At 36.5% G+C, this 22,362-nt stretch overlaps 1 long non-coding RNA gene across 1 annotated transcript in view; it reads right to left on the bottom strand.

Moving 5' to 3' along the window:
- The window catches only part of LOC106966955 (uncharacterized), an 89,307-nt gene extending 85,908 nt beyond the window's left edge, over positions 1–3,399 (bottom strand). The window contains exon 1 of the long non-coding RNA XR_001428856.3: positions 3,281–3,399. This is a non-coding gene — a long non-coding RNA (uncharacterized LOC106966955). The remainder of the gene's footprint in view (positions 1–3,280) is intronic.
- Between the last annotated feature and the right edge of the window lie 18,963 nt (positions 3,400–22,362).

Below are 22,362 nucleotides of genomic sequence, written 5' to 3' on the forward strand. Positions count from 1 at the left end.
AAAGGGAAAAATACAACCTACTTTCAGGACGTACACTGACAGAAATTGTCAAAAAATAAAATCAAATAGCATATTTAGAATTAGAAAGCTGCTAAGAATACATAGAATGACACTGAACAACGGAGATCCACTGCGACTCCACTGGTTCATGATGGATATAAAGATGAATTTTATGCCCTTGATAATTGTTTTTTGTATGCTTTCTGGCATTCAGACAAAGTAAAATCTCTTACTTGGATTTAAACCAGTTAAGGCTTTGACTATTCTGCCTACAAAGGGAAATATTTGTCTTAAGCTGGATTCATTGGTCAAGCTTTGAAAAGCATGGATAAAGCCCCCACCTGGTGAGCAAAATCGACTTAAAAAAAATTAAAGACAGATTCTTGGGCAAGGCTCCTCCCACTCTGTATCCCAACCACCACCACGGCCACCACCTATTTCAGAATGTTGATAATTCTGTGGATGGAGGTTTACACAGTCTTTTAACGTGGTCCTAAATGGAATTTTTTGTTTGTCAAGAAATACGACATGACCTTTTATTGACAAGCTATCTATTGTATCCAAGGGATTATCATTACGGAAACACAGAAGCTGGGCTTAAAAATAAATCACATCTCACTCAAATGAAATAAAGACTCTCAAAATAGTGAATAACCCTAAGTAAAACAAAGATTCTCTCAACCTGGCAGTATGAAACGTATGTTATACTTACATTTTCATATTAAAAGCAAATGATTCCTTAGTTGAGATTATTCCCTTGAACATCTCTCCCCTTTATGGGCATTCTCAACACACTTATATATATCTTTTCGGCTTCTTAAATAGTATCTTAAATATCATCAATGTGCCGTGGAAATTTCACACTTTAAACAACTCACATTACTCAGAATACCAAAAAAAGAAAAGAAAAGAAAGTTCAATTGAGTTTTTCTTGACACTGTATTTTGTGAGACAAATAACAAAATAACAAGCCAATATACAAAACAGCTTTTGGAGAATATTGTAGGCTCAGTGTATGTTTTGTCCTACCATATCTAAAATATAGGTTAATGATTATTTATTAATTTTTACTTTCATTCCACAAACGTTTACCAAGCCCCAACTGCACTGACATAATGTTCTAAGAGCCCCTAAGCTTCCTTTAAAATCATCAACTAAAAGAGTACATTATATTCTCTATAATTTCAATGATCACTGTATTTTTAGTTTCCTAATTCTTAAAGAATGATAATAAAACTCTTTTATATGAGAGATAACTATCAAATAATCAGCATGTTTGTTTTTATTAGAGCACTCCACAGCCAACACTTAATCTTGAGTTTTCTGCTGCCTTTTCAATCTTGGGATTAATCTCATTTAAATTTACTAACTATTCTTATTATCTTTTTTTTTTTCTTAATGTCAACATGGGCAGGCAGAGTTTTCTATTTGCAGCCCCCTCAAGCTATAAAACCTTTCCTTGTATTTGCAAGTTCCCTGGTCCCCCTGGGCTCCAGGAAAGCCAAAGCTGCGTATTTGAAAGAAAGACAATCTTCCAGCTCAGCCCTCTGCCTTCCTTGGCCCAGCTGCAGATCTCCTTCGTTCTCCACTTTGCATTATGATTAAATACATTTAAAATCAAAATCATCTTTTCCACTCGCCTTCCCTCTCCCAGCTGCTGATTCCCACCCGATCCTTCTTTTGGAGTCAGAATTAATACGAATATTTAAAATCAAAATCATCCTCTGTTTCCTTGCCCTAGCCTAGCAGCTGCACATTTCTGCCCCCGGTACTGTTCTCAGTCTGTGGCTCCCCGAAATGTTTCTCAGAAAAATAATATGAAGTTGGCTTTTCCTGCCAGAAAGCCTAGCTTTCATGGCCCTCATTTTAACCTGTTTTCTTTTATAAGGGTGGTGAACATGATCTTGCCAGAAGTGAAGTGTGTCAAATTGTGGGTGTGGTACGTCAGGGGGTAAGCTTGATTTATATTAATTAATAATAGTATAGCATGGCGTGGGGACTGTCTGTGCCATTCATTCTTACAGAACATATTCAAGCACATATGTACGCCCTGTCCGTTTGTGACCAATGCAGGAAAATAAAATGGAATAGAGCTTAGCTCTACCAGATCTTAAAATAAACATGCAGGAGAAATAAGCAAATAAAGTTTTTTGGCAGTGAGTTTATTTATTTAGCAACAGTGATGTAGTTGCTTACACTTTCTACAAATGTTTTATCTCTTTTTCCGTAGCACCTGTCCCTGAGTGAATAGAACCACATCTGTCTCATCTTGGCATAAGAAGTACACATCTACATCTGTGAGTGATGATTCCATTTTTGAAGGAAACAGTGTATACTTTTGCACTCCTGCAGTCTGGTTATATACATATATATATATATATATATATATAGCACAATGGATTTTGTGTCTTGTAGGAAAGCTTCTAAATAGTGAATAGGAATTTTGGAACTGGTACAAAAATATTGAATTTGCAATTTAGGAAAGCTACGAATTTTACCTTTATCTGTGTATGCATGTTGTACATGTAAATGTATATGTTATCAGATTAGCACAAAATATCAGATAAAGAATTCACTTAGTAGAAGATAGAATGTAGAAAAGAAAATACTTTAGCAAACACTTCAGTATTTTACAAGCTCATAAGATGGCAATGGTTTGCACATTGCTTCAGAAATATTTTCTGACAGAAAAAGATTAATTTTAGGTAGGGAAGAATTCAGGGTCTTAATTGATACCAATTAGAGTTACTGATTGTGATAATTTAGGGCATTTTGTATTTCGCACACTTCAATTTTAATACAAATAACCAATCTCTATGCAGAATCCTCTAATAATTAATGGAAGGGTTGAGAGGAGGTGGAGGGATTTCGGAAGCCGTATCTTCAGACAGAGCCAAAGCAAAACTTACAGTTCGGAAGACGCACTTTCTCTCCCCCAAACCTACCCTCATTGCTGTGGTCTCTATGTGAAACCACAAATGTGGCTTTCACCCTTTCTCTCTTTCTCTCTCTCTTTTTTTCTCTTTTCCCCAAATCCACTCTGATCTCCCAGTCCTAGTTCATTTAATTCCATGCAATTTGCCATCATTTCTTTTCTGGATTCGGCCGAAGCTTCCAAATTGACCTCTAAGCCTCAAGATTACCTTCTCTCCAATCTCTGCTCTCACTGCGCCCAGAAAGAACATTACAGAACTTTATCTCTGGGAATGAATTTCCCTGCTTAAAACGGTCCAATGGCTCGCCATTGCCCACATGAGAAAGCCCAAACCCAAACTCTCACCTGGTTTAGAAGATTCTGCAATAGTCTTTGCGAGGCGCCGGCAGCCTCGCCTTTATCCACTTCTCTCTGCCTTTCCCCACCCACCACTACTACCTCGAGCCATTGCTGAATTATTTTCACTTGCGAAAACCCTTCCCGTGTTTTTCTCTCTTCCTCCTCCTCCCCACCTTTGAGCTTTTTCTTACATGTTACTCCTTGAATCTGCAACACTGTCTCCTTCTACCCCTTCCCTGCCAGCCCCCCACATTACTTTTCTGAGCAAAATCACAAGGGGATGGGCGGAGCTCTGTAACACTTGGGAAGTCCGCGCGTGCAGGAATTATGAACTCAAACTTCATGAACTTCCCAGTTTTGTAGTTTTGGTGGATACGCACTTACTGTGTGCACAACACTGACTTAGGCACTGTGAGACTACTGTTAAAACACCCCCGAAGTTTGATGATGCACTTAGGAAAATCTGATATAGGCACAGCATGCTCATATACAAAATAGAAATGACACAGGGAAGATGTACAGGAAACAAATTATTTTGCTGTTTGGCCAAGAGTTAAGTTAAAATTTGTTTGACATCTTATTATACTTTGATATGCCATTACCTGCCCCCCCCCCAAAGAAAACAGCCAGGTTTTTTAAATAATGCTGATATAATGATTTGAGTCTTTTAAAGATAATCCTTTAGGTGATTCCATAATCTCCCTTGTTACCATTTCCCTAAATTTCCCGGGTCCCACAGTTTTGAATCTCAGCTTTATTCCCTTCTGCTTCTCTGGAAGTCTATTTGTTTTTTCTTGATCACTTCACGGTGAGAAGCAAGAACAGCTGCGCTCCTAGGCTGCGTCTGTTCATTTCACTAGAGTCCTGTATCGCACCTACCTTTCAAATAGCATTAGGTTCGCGAAGGAAAAACTGAGTCTGCAAACTTCACTGGGTTTTGTTTTTATTTCAAGCACGCTGCTTGACCCAGCGTGGTCGCTGCGCTGCTGCATCACCATCTATCTCCTAACATTCCCTGAAAACCCCTGATTGCTTTTCGGTCTATACCTTGCTTTGTATCTTGAGTTGGACATGCCTCGGGGCTGCCGCAGCGCTGACCATTGGCACACACGTTTCTAAATACTTTTTTTTTTCTCCCTTTCATCTGAAGGCGAGAAGAGCAAGCTGCATAATTTACAATCACTTCCTGGGTGGCCACACCTTCCCCTCTCTCCTGTCTGGCCTCACCCAGCTGCCATCTGTTCTCCTAAGCACCCCAGGCCCTCCTGTGTTTGACAATGAACTGCAGTGTTACTCGCAGAATGAGCTGTGATAGAAATCGGAAATTCTTTCTCCATCCATAGTGTGTCCAATTTCCTGTGTTTTGTTGGTTGTGGCCAGTTTGTATATATAGGTACACTTCTAAGTTTCCTTTTGCTTAGTTTTATTCCAAAAGAAAAAAAAAAGACTTCTTAAAAATCAACCAAGATGGTTATTTAATGTGTATTATTTATTGATAGGACTCTGGATATTAGATAAAAATAAAGGCAGGCGGTTTTTAAAAACTGCCAAGACAATAAAAGGAGTTGTTTCAATCTAGTGGGAAAAATTACAAGTTTGGGGAAACTTTCAAAATATGTTACTCCATCACTCTCAATGGAGTGAGAGTCAATGGAGTCTGGATTTAGATGCTTTAAAGACACATGTTAAAAAGAATATAGGTGAGAAGGATTTTTATCTATTGGATATGCTTTCTCTTCCTAATTTTAGACATGCCTATCATTTACAAATTCCCCAAATTTGATTTGATTTGATTCCTGCTGTTTGCTTTGGAGTTAGCATTATTATCTAGACAAAAAAATCTGCAATAAAATACTTAATAATGAACAATGAGCACTTAAAAGTTGCAGTAGATACTTTGGGTCAAGTCTTTCATACTCAACATAATTTACTTCTGAGGGGAAAAGCAGCATAGTGCATATAAGTACCACATATACATGTTCCTAATTAGTGATTTTTAACCTCAAAAACATTGATTTCAATGGACTCAAATTTACTCTATACTCAAACCACAGAATTGATCCATCAATTTTTTTTGAAAAAAATCTTGTATTTCTTGAATGCTTCACTATGTTTTTCCTTTTATGGCACTTCAGATAACCAGTAAAAATTTAGAATGATTTGCATTCAAATTCTGGATTGAGGAATATAGTGAGAAATAATCTTAGGCCCAGTGTGTGTGTGTGTGTGTGTGTGTGTGTGTGTGTGTGTGTGTTTCTTTTTCAGTTTCAGCTAAGTTGTGCTTTTGAAATGTTGAATGTGTATTTACGTTAGTTGTCTGTAACTTAAGGAAAGGAAATGGTAAAGAACAGGAAAAATTAAAATCAGGGCTATACTAGTTAAGGCTGGAAAATATTACAGTGTTCTAAAAGTAAAACCCTTCTATTTGTGCCCATGAAATAGTCATCATTTGATATTGGATGCACCAGTAGTTTAAGTGCAAATAGCATATATCTACTAGTATATCCAATAAAGCATTTATAAACTAGCTGATACTCCAGTGACATCTCGAATCATAGTTAACTATATAGGGTTTATTAGAAATGCTCAATATTTATTTCCTAGTTTCATGACTTCTAAGATTTAACTGCAATTCATTTTCTCTTGCTAAGGTCTACATGGTTAACTGAAGTCCTGTGCCACTTGTTAGGTATATAACTTTGGCAGATTAACCTAATTCCTCTAAGTCTCAACTTCCTCTTCTGTAAATGGAAATAATATACGTTCTACTTTGATCAAAGTGGGTCAGCAAACCATAGCCCCCAGGCCAAATTCAATGTGCCACCTATCTGGGGGCAGCCCAGGTGCTAAGAATGGTGTGTATATTTGTGATGGTTTATAAAAACAAACAAAGAAAACAACAACAAAAGGAATCAAGACCATGTAACAGAAACCCTATGTGACCACAAAGGCTAAAATATTTGCTGTTTGGCCCTCTATAGATATGTTTTCCAACCCCTAAATTATATCTCAGGGTTAGCTTAAAGATTAAGTGAGATAACGCATGTAAAGAGCTTGGGGGGATACCGGGTGTATGGAAAGTGCTCAGTAAATGTCACTTGTTAGTGTTTTTAGTAATATTCATCAGGAAATGATATTAATATTCTTAACAGGCCCACTGATTGGTCAAGTCTCATTTTCTTCTGGGTCATCTCTTTCTCTGTCCTATTGTAAATACTATCTTGTGTTGGATAAAACTGAAAGCCATTCTTTTTTGGGAAGATGTAAATGGTTCTACTTTTTAAAGAAAGCTTAACAATGTACATTTTTTCACTTATTTTTATTAATTTATTAATTAATTTTATTGTTTTTTAATCCAACTCTGATGCGTGGAGCTGTATCTTGGGAGAAGGGAAGTCTGGAGATATGTTCATAAAAACATGTCAAAGATCACTGGAAAGGAAATCACTTAATGTTCTCTCTTTGTGTGTGTGTTATTTTTATTTTTCTTGCAAAAGGAAGAATGTTAGTCACTTGATTTCTCCTTTTCTGAAGAGAGTCTTCAATTTGGAAAGAGTGATGTTTTCCCAAAGGGATGAAAAAAAAAAGTTGGAAGGAGAGATACTAAAGGGAAATAAGTTTATTGTTTTGTCTTGTTTTACCTTCAGAGAATGCAGAGCATTAAATCCCATGCTTTCAGAATGCCCTGGGAATCTTACAAAAACCCACCACAAACTAAGGTTCATATAAGTAAACATCCCTTCCTTCCTTAAGCATTAGATTAAAGTGTATTAAAAAAAATAAACCTTTGTCAGCAGTCCTGATAGTGGAATGCTATGGATCCCAGCCAATGGGTCCTTGGGAATGCCATCACAAGGGGACCTAGCCAGCTGAGGAACGCTGCTATGGAATCCACTCAAGGCGGTCTTGTTTGGACTCAAGCTTGAGTTCAGCTAAGTGTGTGGGAAAAAAAAAGAAATGAGGATACCCTCCACAAAAATAAATAAATAAAGTAGGAAAACCAGTAGGGGTTCAAGTTAAAATGGAGGGCGTTATAAACAGACCCGATTTGGTCAGGCAACAGCAGGATTCATGAAAGCCATGGGTGGGTAGAAATGAAATAGGCCATGAATTCTCCACCAAATTCCTGTGTGAACAGGATTTTGGCTTTCTTACTAGGGTTTTCCTTGTTTCTCCACATCTGGATAGCCAAGTCACAGGATTCTAGAGTCCTCAGCTAAAAGAATTATCACAAGTCTATGAACACTAAATAGTAAAGGACATCCATTGGGCTTCTTATTAAGCACTAATGTGTGAACATTTTTATTACAAACTTTTCCACAGAAGGAAAGAAAAATGATGGATTGTCTGCGTTTTTAATAAGATGGAGAAAATAATCCCATCTTTCCATGATTTGGGTGTTCATGTCAAGTTCTAAAAATGTAACCATGGCCAGTCTCCATAAAGTCAAAGCAAGTTTGAGAAGAGGCAAGATGGCGTCAGAGGAAGCCCCACAGATGGCAATCAGATCCCAAAAGAAGTGAAGCAGACAGAAGCAAGAGGTTCTTGGTAAGTCACAGAAGGTGCCTGCTAGAAGGCCTACGGGAAGAATCTGTCCTAAAGCCTTGCTGGATAAGGTGAATCCCTATTGGTGTAAATCCTTTTGAAGGGACAAACTGAAATCCCTCTAATGGCTGCTCCATCTATCCCATGCACTTGCACTCCAGATTCACACAGTTCCTAAACTGAAGAACAGATGTACATTTCTGAAGACCCAGGACTTTCCTTTATTGCTTTTCACCAAATCTGACTTGAACTCGCAGGATGATTCTTAAAAACTCTTCCAGTTCAAAACGATCCCCTTTGGAGAGATTTTAAGATAACCTCACTAATCAACTTGGTAACAGTAGTTACTTATTTTCCAGACTGTTACATAAACAGACCAGCTAAAGCTCATTTAAAGTTTTGACATTGTTATGCGATGTCATTTTGTATCCTGAAACCTTATTTTTATCTGCAATGCCATCTATCCTGGTTCCACGCCATTGGCCTGGCAAATGTTACCCAAGAGACTTGTCTATTAGGACATGCGAGGCTATTCCTCCTGTTACAAATATACCAATAGGGACAGAATAGGGATACTGAGAAGAAATAAAATGGCTGGTGCACTCACCTAATACTAGAAACGGTGGCCCTTTGACATGAGAGCATTTTGGAGCATTTCAAACCTGCTGGTAACCTCTAACTTATCTATATGTGTTGCTTCTATATAAAGAAAGTTCCAGGAATCGTCTGGACTCATGTCAAACATCTCAGCAAAAAATATTTCCTACTAAGCCCTCCTTGAGAATCTGAAATATGCCTCCAGAAATACCTGAGGCTTTTGCTTTAAGAAAATTCTTTCTCCCACTACGTCATTAAATGTGCTAGAATATAACCGAGTTCTAAGATGCTAAATATTGGGTTGTTTTGCCTTTAAATGTCCACATTTCCCGTCCCTTAAAAACATGTAAGAAACTAGGTGTTCCTTCAACATAAAACATCCGTGAAATGTTCACATTGGCCAAAACACTTGAGAAAATGATGCTCACTTCTGAAAAATGACAAGTTGCACTAGCATGTAGGGCCTGGCGGCAGGTACTCGAAGCAATCAACCAACAAGAAAGAACTGCCTGTATGTTCTGTGTGTGTGTTCGGTGAACACCAGGCCAGAACTGGAATGGTCTGTCAGTATCCTTGCAAGATGCAAACACTTTTCTTTCTTTCTTTCTCTTTCTTTCTTTCTTTCTTTCTTTCTTTCTTTCTTTCTTTCTCTCTCTTTTTCTTTCTTTCTTTCTTTCTTTCTTTCTTTCTTTCTTTCTTTCTCTCTCTTTCTTTTTCTTTCTTTCTTTCTTTTTTTCTTTCTTTTTCTTTCTTTCTTTCTTTTCTCACCTTTCCCTCCTGTGCTTCCTGCCTCTCTTCTATTTCCTTTGTGTAATTTTTCCCCTCTTGTTTAAATTTTGTGATGTAAAAAAGCAAGGCTTCCTGCTTAGAGATTTGAAACTTAAAAAACATTTCTATTTCTTAACTTTCATTTTCTAATATGTTGCTGTGATCCACGAACTTGTAAGATAGTGGCGCTTACAAGTGCCAAAGACATAAAGAAGACAAACATTTATTAACTGGTGGCTGAGTGCCAGCAATAGAGTGAATCATTTCTACAGATACTGTTGTACTTAGTGGTCACACTGAATCCATGAGGTAAATATCACTTTTTTCTTTATGAAGTGAAAGGAAAAATTTTAAATTACAAACACACCCAAGATCTTGGAGTTCGTAAGTAGCAGAGGTAGATAGGAATCTAAGTCTGTTCAATTCCAAATTGTATGCTCTTTCAGGTAAATATACACCAGAAGGTGAGGTTTGTATGAGTGTGCAGGCAAAGGAATATTGGGAAACTCCGTGTAATATACACTTCTTATTTCTTAGTATCATAAGTATGTTAACTTCTGCTATGTGCTAGGCTCTGTGTTAATATCATGGATGTGATGCTGAACAAAAAAGCTTACTTCTAGTAGGGTAGACAAAGAATGAATAATTCAATAATTAATCATTTCATTATTAATTACTTCTGGATCATGCCAGGAAGCAAACAAGGTGAGATGCTAGATAGTAATTGGAGGTGGGGGTCACCTATTTATATCAAGTGGACACAGAACATCTCTCTAAGGAGATAACATTTATGCTGAGACCCTGAAGGATAAAAAGGAGCCAGTCTTGCCAAGAGTTAGAAGATGAGTGTCCCGAGTGGAGAGAAGAGAAGACCAGGGTGGAAGGAACAAAGCAACCAAGGGGGAGAGGTGGACATTATGAGATTGGGAAAAATGGCAGGAGTCTGACGATGCCGACATGTATGTGCACCTTAATACATTTAGTGTTTATTCCAGGTGTAGTGGAAGGAATTGAAGAATTCAATACAGAGTAGTGATATGATATGATTTGCATTAAAAAGACATCTATCTGGCTGTTGAATGCATCTCTCTAGCCCTCTAGGAAGTAAAATATATCTAGAAGTTCCATGTTATAAGACATCCAAGAGGATGGAGGCAGAGTATGAGTTTTACTCTTTTTCCTTGTTTCAGATCCATTACTTAATTTGAATGCCATTGCTTTCTCTTATACATGTAACAGTGGAAACACGACAGGTTTGTGATATATGAGATTACAAGATTTATTTCAAAATGCCATTGTCTCTCTCTTGTCTGTGTGGGAGTAGATAAACAACAGTGATCACCTTTCTGTTGGTCAGGGCCTCTGCATAATTTATGGGAAAGAGCCACTACAGTTGTTTAGTGCCACAGTCCTGACAATAACATTATTTATTGATTAAAACATGATGTAGCATAGTAGGTAAGAGAATGGTCCTGGAACTACATTGCTTTAGTTTGAATTCTGGCTCTACCAATTACTTGCTGGGGATCCTTGGATGAGTTAGTCAACTTTTCTATGTCTCAGGTTTCTCCACCTCTCACATGGAAATACAAATATTATCTAATAAAAACTCTGCGTGGGCACCTGTCTGGCTTAGTCAGTAGAGCATGGGACTCTTGATCTCTGGGTCAGGAATTCAAGCCCCACGTTGGGTGTGGAGCCTACTTCAATAACAACAGCAGCAACAATAACAAAAATGATCATATCAATAGATGCAGAGAAAGCATTTGACAAAATACAACATCCACTCATGATAAAAACTCTCAACAAAATGGGTTTACAGAAATACCTCAACATAATAAAGGCCATATATGAAAAACCTACAGATAACATCATACTCAATGGTGAAAAATTGAAAGCTTTCTTCTAATATCAGAAATAAGACAAGATAAGGGCTCCTGTTTGGCTCAGTTGGTTGTCTGACTCTTGATTTCAGCTCACATCATGATCCCAGTGTCATGGGATCAAGCCCCATGTCAGGCTTCGTGCTGAGTGTGAAGACTGCTTAAGATTCTCTCTCTCTCTCTCCCTCTCCCTCTCTCTCTCTCTCTTTCTCTCTCTCTCTCTCCCCCTCCCTCTCTCTCTCTGCCAAATAAAAAGAAAAAAAAAGAAAGAAGGATACAAGGATACTGACTCTTGTCATTTTTATTCAGCATAGTACTGGAAGCCCTAACTCCAGTAATCAGATAAGAAAAAGAAATAAAAACATCCAAATTGGTAAGGAAGAAGTAAAACTGTCTCCATTTGCAGATGACATGATACTATATATAGAAAACACTAAAGATTCCACCAAAAAATTACTAGAATGGATAAGTTCCATAAAGTTGTATACAGAAAAATTAGCATACCGAAATCTGTTACATTTTTATATACTAATAATGAAAACAGAAAGAAAAATTAAGAAAAGAATTCCATTTACAGTTGTACCAAAAAAGAATAAAATACTCAGGAACAAATATAACCAAGGAAGTGAAAGACCTGTACTCTGAAAACTATAAAAAAAATGGCAAAAGGAACTAACGATGACCTAAACAAATGGAAAAATACATCATGCTCACAAATTGGAAGGATTAATGGTGTTAAATTGTCTATCCTACCCAAATAAATCTACAGATTCAATGCAATTTCTATCAAAACACCAGAAGTATTTTTTCACAGTTCTAGAACAAATACCCCTAAAATTGGTGTGGAACCATAAAAGACCTGGAACAGCCAAAGCAATCTTGAGAAAGAAGAACAAAGCTGGAGGTATCACAATCCCAGATTTCAAGAGGTACTGCAAAGCTATAATAATCAAAACAGTATGGTATTGGGACAAATATAAACATACAGATTAACAGAATAGAATAGAGAGCCCAGAGATAAGCCCACACCCATGTGGTCAAATAGTCTACAACAAAGGAGGCAAGAATATACAGTGGGGAGAATACAGTCTTTTCAATAAATGGTGAGGGAAAACTGGACACCTACATGTGAGAATGAAAGAGTGAAAGAATGAAACTGGGCCACTTTCTTACACAAAAATAAATTCAAAATGAATTAAAGACATAAATGTAAGACTTGAAACCGTAAAACTTCTAGAAGAAAATGTGGGTATTAATTTATTGGACATTGGCCTTGGCAATATATTTATGGACAAGTCTCCTCTGGCAATGGAAACAAAAGCAAAAATAAACTGTTGGGACTATACCAAAATTATAATCTTTTGCACAGAAAGGAAACCATCAACAAAATGAAGAGAACAACTTAATGAATGGGAGAAGATATTTGCAAATGATACCTGATAAGGGGTTAATGACCAAAACTTATAAAGAACTCATACAACTCAACACCAAAAAAAGAAAAAAAAATTACAGCAGAGAACAAAAAAAAAAGTGAACAGAGAACTTAAATACACATCTTTTTTTTTCCAAAGAAGATATACATGTGGCCAATAGACACAGGAAAATATGCTCAACATCACAAATCGTGAGAATAATGCAGATCAAAACCACAATGAGATATCACCTCAGTTAGAACAGCTAGTATCAAAAAGGCAAGAATAAGTGTTGGCAAGGATGTGGAGGGAAGGGAAACTTTGTGGACTGTTGGTAGGAATGTAAATCGGTGCAACCACCATGGAAAATGGTATGGAGATTCATCAAAACATAAAAAAATAGAAATACCATGATTCAGTAATTCCATACCTGGGTATTTACCTGAAAAAAAAAAAAACACTAATTAAAAAAGCTATATGCACTATGGTTATTGCAGCATTATTTACATATCCAAGATATGGAAGCAACCTGTGTCCATCAATAAATGAATGGATAAAGAAGACTATATGTGTATATATATATACACACATATATATGTATATATATATGCACACACATATATTACATATACATATTACATATATATGTACATACTACATATATATATATGCACACACATATGTATACACATATATACACACACACCATGTATACATACAAAGGAATATTACTCAGCCTTAAAAAAGAATAGGAACTTGATTTGCAATAACATAAGTGGACCTAGAGGGTATCATGCTAAGTACAATAAGTCTGACAGAGAAAGACAAATACTATGTGATTTCACTTATATATGGAATTAAAAAAAAAGAAATGAACAAACACATTGTTAAATACAGAGAACAAACTGATGGTTGCTGGAAAAGAGGTAGGGTAGGAGTGAGAAAAAGGTGAAGGGGATTAAGAGGTACAAACTTCCAGTTATAAAATAAATAAGTCATGAAGATAAAAAGTACAACATAGAGGGTATAATCAATAATATAATAACACTGTATGGTGACAGATGGTGACTGGTGAGCATAGCATAATGTATAGAATTTTGGACTCACTGTGCAATTCACCTGACACTCATAATATTATATGTCTGTTATGCTTCAATAATAGATTTTAAAAATAATAATAATATCTGTCTCATGTGATTATTATGAGGAGCATAGCACTTGGAACAATGCCTGGAACTTAGTGATGAATTAATAAGGGCTAACTGGGTCTAATATTGTCAAAATAGAGCAGGGATAAGGTTTGCTCTTAGAGATAGCTTACCAAGACTTGTATCATTTATCCCTTTGCAAGTGAGCAAGAAGTTAAATCATCCTCTTCCAATATGTGTTTATCAATGAAGTATTTATAGGTCAGTGAGTTTGAGGATATTGGGACAGCTACTTGGAAGAAAGGGAAGAAAAATAAAACAAGACTTTGAGAAACATCAACATTTAAGAAAAGGAAGGAAGGGGCAATAAAAATAGACCACAGGAAAGAATGTTCTAACAGGTAAAAGGATAGGCGAAAGTAGTGATAGAGAAACAAGGGATCACAAGCCAACATTGATAAAGAGATCAGCGTGATGAAGGTTGAAAATAGATCTGCACTGATTGTACCATTAGGACAATATTGACCTTTGCTCAACTGGCCTTGGATAAACTTGCAACAAGAAATTTTTTTGTAGTCAGTGTTTAAAACCTAAATTTAAGGTGAGAATTATGAACAACTCTTCTGATGGGAAAAAGGAAGGAGAGAGGGGAAGTGATAGCTTTGGAAGAAGGCTGGAGTTGTGAGAATGAGAACACAGTTGTCATGTGGGAATATAATGTAATGGAAATATATATATCATATATATATATACATATATATGTGTATATATATACATATATATATCATATATATGTATATATATATGATATATATGATATATATCTTAAAAATTAAGAATAAGATTAAGAATAAGAAAAGAAAATAAAGAATATATATATAAGAGTATTAGGAAGGCAGTTAAGAACATCCTACCTGGGTTTGTACCTCATCTCCACCATTTCCTAGCTGTAACCCCAGGCATGTTGTTAAGGCTGTCCATGCCTCAGGTCCACATGTGTAAAATTGGGAACATAATAAGACCTAACTCAGGTGGCTGTGGTGATGTATTATTACTGTATGTGTTCCAAGCATATCGTGAATGTGATAGAAGTAATAGCTATTGTTATAAACAAAGAGAGACACCATTTTCTTAGAGACTGAGGGGAAGTCAGACAAAGGAATAAGCAATTGTGAAAGAGAGTGGAGAGAATTCGAGACAAATCTTTACTGAAACCCACTTACTGAACAAATTAGAGGAAAAACTCTCTTCTAACAATTAGGTGGGCATACACAGGGTCTGAAATTTGGAGGAAGTGGTAAAATTGAGCATTGGTTCTGAAAAATGACAAAGAAAGAGGAAATAAAAAGATGATTAAGAAGGCCTCAGGGCCCGGTTGAAGGTAATATGAAAACACTTTTCAAGGAATCAATGCCCAGTTTGTGAGATTTTCTCAAGCAGGTTTAGCAGCTGCTGGATGCTGTAGTAACCACTTTACAAAGTCTGTGCAGGTCAGAAAGAGAGGTAGTGATGGTTTAAAGGATCTGTTTCCACAGTCATTCAGTAAGACATTCTATCGGGTATGCCATCATCTTTTAAATTTTTTATTATTGTATTATTTTAAAATATTTTATTTTTATTATTTATTTATTTATTTATTTTCTTTTTTTCTTGCAGAAAATATACACAATATAGAAATTTACCCATTTCTAAGTGAACAACTTAGTGGCATTAAGTGCATTTACATTGTTGCACAAAAAGTTACCAGTATCCATTTGCAGAACTTTCCATACCGTTGCCTGCTTATTACCCCTGTTCCCAGCCCCTGGTACCCACTATTCTCCTTCCTGTCTTTATCAATTTGATTCTTCTAGGTACCTCATAGAAGAGGATTCAGACATTTTTTTTTACCTTTTGTATCTGTATTATTTAATTTAGCATAATGTATTAAAGATTCATCCATGTTTTACCACATATCAGAATTTCATTCTTTTTGGATGCTGAACAATTTTTCATGGTATGTATGTCTTACATGTTTTTTGTTTGTTTGTTTGTTTATCACACCTGTCCATAGACATATAGTTTGTTTCCACCTTTTGGTTATTATAAATAATGTTGCTATGAATTTTCGTATACAGATGTATGTTCTAGGTCCTGCATTTAATTATTTTAGATCTATACCTAGAAATGGGATTGCTGGACCATATGGTAGTTCTATGTTTAGGTTTTTGAGGATCTGCCATAATGTTTCCCACAGGGCTTTCACCATTTTGTATTCTCAAATATATATATATATATAAACAAACAAATATATCCATCAAGACCAAGTGGACTTCATCTCAAAAATGCAAGGTTGGTTTAATAGCTAAGAATCAATCAAATCATTCCACCATATTAACAGACAGCAAAAAAAAAAAAAAAAAAAAAAAAGCAAAAAGCATGACCCTCTCAGTAGATGCAGACAAAGCATTTGACCAAACTGAATATTCATTCATAAAGGGAGAAAAGAAAGTACAGGAAATTAGTAACAGAAAGAAAAAAAAAAACCTCACTGTGATCTAATAAAAATCATCTACATAAAACTCAACATCTTTTTTATTGGTAAAATATTGAATGCTTTACTGCTAAGATTAGAAATGAGGGAATAATTTACTTTGTTTCTATTTAGTGTTTCATGTTTAGTGTTTAAACTAACAACTGTAGTGTGACAAGAAAATAATAGAAAGTTTAATGAATGCAAGGAAAGAGTAAAATTCCTTTCATAAGATATGATTGTGTTGTAGAAAATCCTAAATAGTGTACAGAATACTACTTAAAATAATAGTGATTTTAGCAAAGCCAAGAATATGAGGTCACTGAAATAAGTCAATTGTATTTTTACAATAAATATAAATGAAACAATTGTAGTGAGTATTTGCAAAGTAAAATATGATTTATAGTAATAACATAAAACACATGGAATAAAATTAGCCTTTCATTGATGGTCTTGCAAACTCTAGCTACATTAACTATAGGTGGTTTATATCCTTTCATGTTTCTGCACCTTAGCATAGACTATTTCCCTTTTCTGGAAAGTCCCCTCATAGGCACCGAGTCCATCAAAATCCAAATAGTTAACTAACATCTTTTAGGAAGACTTAGTTTATTCTGTTCTGTGCATGCTTCCCTTCAATGAGTTTTCCTTATTATTACACATGTCATTTTGTCCTTTTATCTTCTAGATTGTAAACTCCTTTAAGATAGGGATTACAGTGATCTCTGTACTCTAATTGCTAGCCCAGCACGTGACCCATTGTAAGCATTCAATAGATATTTGTTGACTGAATGTTACATGAGAAATACTTACAAAGTAGTCACACCTTGTCTGAAATGTGTGTGTGTGCATGCGTGTGCACACTCGCGTGTTTGTGTATGTGTTTGCTTCCTTTTGTTTTATTTTTGGTCTTATTCCTTTATTTACAAACATATACACACATTGAAAACCATTAACAACTGTTTTTGAGGGAAAATGCCAAAAGAAGTAAAGTATATGGGTACTTCTCTGTAGTTGAAATTTTTGCTTTTTATTTTTCATGAGAGAGACCGTGAAACAACCATCTTCATTGAAGTCAAAAGTAGCTTTACCTCAGGAACCATATTTGTAAAAGTAATGTTGAGAGACTGATTAATATTCTCTTAAGAAGATGATTTTCTTTTATCCAGTCTACTTGTGGGCAAATCACTGGCCCACTTTGAACATGATGAGGATAATAGGGAGGTTTGGGTTGGTATCAAAATTAAAGCCAAAGTCTGCATCGAAATTATGAGCCGCTTGCTTGTGAGAAATTTCCTAACTGGGACTGCTTCCAAAAGCACTTCACTGTAGCTTCATGGAATTTTCTCAACTGTTTTATTTGTTCCTTCTCCACACCTCTCCCCTGGTGCATAGAGGCACATCTGTCTGTTTTCTGCCTTATCAAGCATGCATCTACATCTGCGAGGAAAACCCCACTTCCTCGGCTAGAAACCTGTATCTGATTGTGGTAATAAAGCTCTACTTCCTCAGTTCAAAACATACATCAGACAAGACCAATTACTTCCAATGACTCATAGTAACAGGCAGGGCAATAGTCGTCTTTTCAAAGCCTTTGAACTTCTGCTGCTTCAAAGGTGTACTAAAATGTGGTTATGAGGCGATTGTCTAAAATTGCCAAATTACTAGTTTCCAAGCTTTGACATTTGTTATTTTGCATAACTAGACAAAGGAAATCAGTGAGATTACCTACCATGAGGAAAAGAGACAGAAAAAGAAAAAGAAAAGATAGACCAAAAAAATAACCATGACATAGGTAAGGCTGGTGGCTATGAAGCCTTTCTTGAAAGCAAAGGGCAGGAAAATACTGAAATTGACTATTGATAGAATTAGGCTACTAACTTACACAAGCAGATACTGTTTATCCTTATTCTAGCTCTAAAAAGCATTTAAAACATGCATTCCTCTTGAGAATGATTAGCAAACAAGATTTTTCTTCAAGGAAGCCACTGTCCAGAAGTACTGTCTGATACTTTGAATTCTGTCAGACTTTCCTGATGCTTGTTTGCGTGTCTGACATGTCAGCAGTGACGAACAGTAGTCAAAACTCATGATTGCCTGCCAGCTGTTTGGGGACTTGTGTGAATTGAATTCGCGGACATACCTGTTCCTGTCCTTTCTTTAGCAGTGAATTTAGCCTGACTTTCTTCAAGGGAAACATTTTCTGTAGGTCTATTCACTTCCAATCACACCTTTTGATAGCATAAAAGGTTTTTTATTTTACTTTTTGTAAACATCTTTCATTTTTTTTAAAAAAAATTATTTTTGAGAGAGAGAGAAAGAGAGAGAATGCACACACCAGCCAGGGACGGGCAGAGAGAGAGGGAGACACAGAATCCAAAGCAGGCTCCAGGCTCTGAGCTGTCAGCACAGAGCCCAACATGGGGCTTGTATCCACAAATCACGAAATCATGACCTGAGCTGAAGTCGGATGCTGAACCAACTGAGCCACCCAGGTACCCCACCTAAATGTCTTTAAAAATGTCTATCTTATTTATAAAACTTCCTAAAAAATGGTAGATTATACAGAGACAGGCAGCAGAAACTAATGGTTATGGGCAAGTTTTCTAGAGCTTCAGTTCAAATACTGACTCCATCCATGCCTCAGGTGGATGACTTTGGGCAAGTTACTTGCTTCTCTCTGTCTTAGTTTCTGCATCCTTGAAATGGGATAACATAAAGGTAGCTACCTCAATGGGTTGCTCTGAGTATTAAATACATTAATCGTTACAATGTATTTCAAATGGTACCTGACACAGTAAGCTTTATGTGTGCTTTGTGAAATATTTTAAAAGATGAAGTGTGGGAGTGCCTAGGTGGCCTCTTTGGTTAAGCGACTGACCTTTGGTTTAGGCTCAGGTCATGACTGCACAGTTCCTCATGAGTTTGAGCCCTGCATCAGGCTCTGCACTCCTGGTGCAGAGCCTGCTCTGGGATTGTCTCTCTCTCCCTCTCTCTCTCTTTCTGCCCCTCCCCTGCCCATTCTCTCTCTCTCTCTGTCAAAATAAATAGACTTTGAAGAAAAAAGATGAAGTGTGTATATTTAATATCCTTTTTAGAGTATGATTAAATTGATTGCACAATGATTTTGTTTTTAAAAAGTGATGAGGAAACATTTTGAACCCCACTGCCCGAATCTAAGGAGAAGCAGTTGGTAGCTGAAACCAGCCAGTTTCTTTTGTAATCTGTACTAGAGTGAGCCACAAAAGCAGCTAAAAGTCCTAGCTGAAAGTCCAGAGATCCTTACTGAATCTCGAGAACTATGCCTTGCCTCCGAATACCTTTGCTTATTTTCTTGGTCTGTCATCCCTATTAAAATAAGGAGCAAAAAAATCCCAACCTTTGAAAGCGTAGCCTTTCTTAGCAATAAATGAGCAATTTTGATGAAGTGATATTATTCACACTTTATAAATACCTGGCAGTCAGGCATGTGCTACTACCAATTCTTAGAAATTTAGATCAAGAGAGGCACGTTAGGTTACTTAGTTCAAGCCTCTCACTTTACAGAAGAAGAAAGAGACTTCAATGAAACAGACATTGGTAGGCTTTCCAAGATCATAGTCAATTAGCAATGGATTCGGGCCCTCCTTGTGGAGAGCGTGACTTTTGGAATTAGGCAAGTGCTGAGTTCAGTTTCCAACAAGCTCACTTCCACACCACTGAAGACATTTTAATCTCAGTTTCCTGGACCTTAAAAAAGGACGATGAGATAAGGTTTGTACATGAGATTGATAACTGTAGAGCAATTAGCACATTGGCTGGCTTGTAGCAAACTCTCGGTAAATCGTACCTATTTTTACTGTTACTCTTATTATGTCCTTGTCTCCTGTGTGTCTTCCGTCATAAAACCAAATGCCAGATGTTCAAGTTAATGCTGGCCTCCTCCAAGTGCTTATTGTCAAGTCATACCCTCTGCCATATGCTCATCTTCCTAGTCTGCTCAACGTAAGGCGGTCTGCAAATGTCCATATGGCACCTGACTTTTTGGCCAAATGGCAACTAAGTCAAACTTTCGTAGTCATGTTTAAATATAGCACAGATCCTGTAAATAAACCTGCAGAGTCAAGTTTTATCTTGTCCACTTTGTGTTCTCCAGCTCTTGTACAGGAAATGGAGTGTATTTAATATTGATGACTCTGTATGTGTCATTTAATCGTCTCTATTGATTGGATTTCATCAGAGTGTGGGGCTTGGGCAGAGCTTTGATTAGACTATAAGGATTCTTTGCCGTTTTCTTTTACCCGACACCATATCAATGCACCTTCTGGTGTGATATCACTTTCACAATCAATATCTGAAAAAAGCCCTCACACAGGCCTCCAGGAAGAGAAGGCATTGCCTTTAACTCTCCTTATACACATAGATTAAACCTCTCCAATTGAAAAAGGTTTATTGCATGTTTCAGAGCGGGATAGAGGAGAAGAAAGGACTGAAGGAGTCTCCATAGATTTCTCGTGTAATTTGTGCATCATTTTTTATTTAAAAGTGTCAAATTCTCCCTTTTAATGTTGGTTGACGTTTGAGAATGGATCATTTCTATCAGGGAAATTTTACAGTTTCAATCTGGTGCTTTTTTTCCCTCGATGTAATAATAGTCTATAAATATATTATTTGGGCAAATTGATATCTTAGACAGACTATTCTTGTCCAAATTCATTTTGCATGGATTTTACTGCTGCGAAATGTCCACTGGGCCTCCCGGACTAATCTTCCACTGAGGCAAAGTTTATTTTTCTATTTGCCAAAGTTGTTCCACCACGAATTCACAGAGCTTAGGCTCCAGATTTAAAGAACACAAACTAAGTAGCATTAAGCAGCAAATGTGTCTCCTCACACTAGGTTCATGGAGTTTGTGGTGGTGCCTTAATGCTGGCTGCGGAAGGGGCTGGGATAAAATGCTTATTTATCTCTTCTTTGAAACATGAAATTTTCTCAGAGGTCAGTTGCCGGGATTGCAGTGGTCAGGGCTGAAATGAAACTCCTGGAACTAGATGAGGTAATTTCAATGATTTCATACTATTTTAAGTATCCAAACCCTGGGGTTTGGAAATAATACAGTCTGTCATATACAATGTAAATCCCCAATAAAACAAGTTACCTGGCATCATCAGCACACCCAGCATTACATCTTGAGATGGAATTGTTCTGCCATAGAGTGGTAGAGAGGAGTTGGTACAGAATGCAAACCCCATTCTTTATTACCGCTTTCCTTTTTCATGCAGTCCCTCTTACTTGCTGTGACTTTATCATCTCCTCCTGCAGGTTCTTTTATCCTTGTCGTATGTTCTTCCTTGTGTCTTATATTACTTTAGAACTGTGCGGCAAACTAAGCACCATAAGCTAAATCCAGCTGCTTGTTGTGTAAATAAAGTTTTATCGAAACACAGCCACACCCATTTAGTTCATTCTTGTTCATGACTGCCTTTGCATGGCGATGGCAGAGAGGAATAGTTACAGAGAGACTGTCTGGCCAGCAAAATCTAAAACATTTGCTTTCTGGCCCCTTGCAGAAAAAGTTGGTAAACTCCTGTGTTAGATCAATGACTTTCCATTGTGGAAGGACAAGTTGATGTGGGACAAGTTGGAGGGAAATTCAGTTCTACCCCAAAATACCATCCTCTTCTCTGGTAAGAATTGTATTTTCTGTATCCCATTTCTAGAGTTCTAAGTATTGGACTGTCATTTCTACTTACATTTTCATATAATGTTCTCAGTGTCAGGAAATATCGAATTGCTGAAAATATACAGCAAAATGTATATTGCTGTACATTTTGCTATTGCATGTTCCCTGATGACATCATAAATTAATCTTTAAAATATTGCCGCCTGATTCTTCCGCCCCCTAAAAAATGTTAAAGTATGAGGTTGCCTCTGAAGAGAGAAAGTATATATTTTTATATACCTTTATTTTTAACGTTCTGAATTTTGTTTTTTATAACAATGTGCACAAATATATTTGTCTCATACACACTTTATAATTAATCTTTTCCAAAGAGTTTATTCCAAATCCTGGTAAGCATATTATACCTAGGTGTAGACTTTTCTACATTTAGCAAATATGATATCATGTAAAAATCAGTTTGTAACACAGTGATTTTCACATAAATATTTTATTTATTTATTTATTTATATTTTATTTTTTTAATATAATTTATTGTAAAATTGGTTTCCATACAACACCCAG

Source organism: Acinonyx jubatus, chromosome C1, assembly GCF_027475565.1.
Source record: "Acinonyx jubatus isolate Ajub_Pintada_27869175 chromosome C1, VMU_Ajub_asm_v1.0, whole genome shotgun sequence".
Taxonomy (NCBI): Eukaryota; Metazoa; Chordata; class Mammalia; order Carnivora; family Felidae; genus Acinonyx; species Acinonyx jubatus.